Source organism: Stomoxys calcitrans, chromosome 1 (genome assembly GCF_963082655.1).
Source record: "Stomoxys calcitrans chromosome 1, idStoCalc2.1, whole genome shotgun sequence".
Classification (NCBI taxonomy): Eukaryota; Metazoa; Arthropoda; class Insecta; order Diptera; family Muscidae; genus Stomoxys; species Stomoxys calcitrans.
In genome coordinates this window covers 119,008,907-119,012,249 of record NC_081552.1, presented here as the reverse complement: position 1 = coordinate 119,012,249, position 3,343 = coordinate 119,008,907, and positions in this window count along the sequence as shown.

Sequence of the window (3,343 nt, the reverse complement as noted above, 5' to 3'; positions counted from 1 at the left end):
AGTCTATACGGAACAAACAAACAAATATACGAACAAACAAACAAACACAAATTGAAGTTTATACATAAGAAGAAGAAGAAGATATTGTCAACTACCTGAGGCCAACGTCCGGGAAAATCATTTTTATACCCACCACCGCAGGTTGGGGGTATATTCATTTTGTCATTCCGTTTTCAACACATCGAAATATCCATTTCCGACCCTATGAAGTATTTATATTCTTGATCATCGTAAAAATCTAAGACGAAAAATCTACCCATCCATAGTCCGTCCGCCTGACCGACTGCCTGTTGGTTAAGTTTGAAGATGGGCTATATCGGACTATATCTTGATGAGAGATCGAAACGCCGATTTAAGGTCTTACGCCCATAAGAGCCACAATCATTATCCGATTTTTCTGAAATTTGGGACAGTGAGTTGTGTTAAGCCACTCGACACCCTTCCTCAATTTAGCCCCGATCGGTGCACATTTGGATATAGGTGCCATATAGACCGATCTCTCGATTTAAGGTCTTGGGACCATTAAAAACGACTTAACTGTCCGATGTCGCCGAAATTTTGAACAGTAAGTTGTGTAAGGGCCTTCGACAGATTTGGATATAGCTACCATATACGCCGATCTCTCGATTTAAAGTCTTGACCCCATTAATAGCGCATTTATAATCCGATATGGTTGCAAATTGACACAGTGACTTATGTTAGGCTTTTGGACATCCATTCAGATCTGTCTATATTTGGATACAGCTACAAAAAAGGCCAATATTTCGTTCTACAAAATTGAACAATGATTTGTACTTTTACAATGTCCGTGCCGAATTTGGTCCATTAATTTTCGGGCATAATTATGCATTTTTCACCGGATTATGACGAGAGGTGGTTTACAAATATACCCGAGGTGGTGGGTATCCAAAGTTCGGCCCGGCCGAATTTAACGCTTACTTGTTTATTATGCAATTAAGGCATACAGCTAGACACTAATCGAATACATAATGATTAAGTAAATAAATAACAACAAGTAAAAGCGTGCTAAGTTCGGCCGGGCCGAATCTTATATACCCTCCACCATGGATCGCATTTGTCGAGTTCTTTTCCTGGCATCTCTTCTTAGGCAATAAAGGATATAAGAAAAGAGTTGCTCTGCTATTAAAACGATATCAAGATATGGTCCGGTTCGGACCACAATTAAATTATATGTTGGAGACCTGTGTAAAATTTCAGCCAATTCGTATAAGAATTGCGCCCATTGGGGCTCACGAAGTAAAATAGAGAGAACGATTTATATGGGATCTGTATCGGGCTATAGACCGATTCAGACCATAATAAACACGTTTGTTGATGGTCATGAGAGGAACCTTATTTGACACAGTTGTTGAAAGTAAAAATAAAATACGTCATGCAAAATTTCAGCCAAATCGGATAGGAATTGCGCCCTCTAGAATCTCAAGAAATCAAATCCCCAGATCTGTTTATATCACAGCTATATCAGGTTAAGGACCGATTTCAACCATACTTGGCACAGTTGTTGAATATCATAACGAAATACCTCGTGCAAAAATTCATTCAAATCGGATAAGAATTGTGCCCTCTAGAGGCTCAAGAAGTCAAGACCCAAGATCGGTTTATATGGCAGCTATATCAGGTTATGGACCGATTTAAACCATACTTGGCATAGTTGTTGGGTATCATAACAAAACAAGTCGTACGAAATTCCATTCCATTCGGATAAGAATTGCGCCCTCTAGAGGCTCAAGAAGTCAAGACCCAAGATCAATTTATATGGCAGCTATATCAGGTTATGGACCGATTTAAACCATACTTGGCATAGTTGTTGGGTATCATAACAAAACAAGTCGTACGAAATTCCATTCCATTCGGATAAGAATTGCGCCCTCTAGAGGCTCAAGAAGTCAAGACCCAAGATCAATTTATATGGCAGCTATATCAGGTTATGGACCGATTTAAACCATACTTTGCACAGTTGTTGAGTATCATAACAAAACAAGTCGTACGAAATTCCATTTCAATCGGATAAGAATTGCGCACTCTAGAGGCTCAAGAAGTCAAGACCCAATATCGGTTTATATGGCAGCTATATCAAAACATGGACCGATATGGCCCATTTACAATACCAACCGACCTACACTAATAAGAAGTATTTGTGCAAAATTTCAAGCGGCTAGCTTTACTCCTTCGGAAGTTAGCGTGCTTTCGACAGACAGACGGACGGACGGACGGACAGACGGACGGACATGGCTAGATCGACATAAAATGTCACGACGATCAAGATTATATATACTTTATGGGGTCTCGGACGAATATTTCGAGTAGTTACAAACAGAATGACGAAATTAGTATACCCCCCATCTTATGGTGGAGGGTATAAAAACGGCTAAACCGATTTCTTTTACATTTTCACAGATTGTGGGGAGTGATCCGGAAGGAGCAATAGGCTATATAATTTGTATACCCTCCACCATAGTGTGGGGGGTATACTAATTTCGTCATTCTGATTGTAACTACTACAAATATTCGTCTGAGACCCCATAAAGTATATATATTCTTGATCGTCGTGAAATTTTATGTCGATCTAGCCATGTCCGTCCGTCTGTCCGTCCGTCCGTCTGTCTGTCTGTCGAAAGCACGCTAACTTCCGAAGGAGTAAAGCTAGGCGTTTGAAATTGCACAAATACTTCTTATTAGTGTAGGTCGGTTGGTATTGTAAATGGACCATATCGGTTCATAATCTGATATAGCTGCCATATAAGCCGATGTTGGGTCTTGACTTCTTTAGCCTTTAGATTGCGCAATTTTTATCCGATTGGGATGAAATTTTGCATGAAGTGTTTTGTTATGATATCCAAAATCCAAGTATGGTTCAAATCGGTTCATAACCTGATATAGCTGCCATATAAACCGATCTGTGGTCTTGACTTCTAGAGCCTCTAGAGTGTGCAATTCTTATCCGATTTGAATGAATTTTAGCAAGTAGTATTTTGTTATGATATCCAACAACTGTGCCAAGTATGGTTCAAATCGGTTCATAAAATGATATAGCTGTCATATAAACAGGTCTGGGGTCTTGACTTCTTGAGCCTCTAGAGGGCGCAATTCTTATCTAATTTGAATGAGTTTTGGCAACTGTGCCAAGTATGGTTCAAATCGGTTCATAACCTGATATAGCTGTCATATAAACAGTTCTTGGGACTTGACTTCTTGAGCTTCAAGTGGTCGCAATTCCTATCCGATTTGGCTGAAATTTTGCAAGACGTTTTTATACCCTCCACCATAAGATGGGGGGTATACTAATTTCGTCATTCTGTTTGTAACTACTCGAAATATTCGT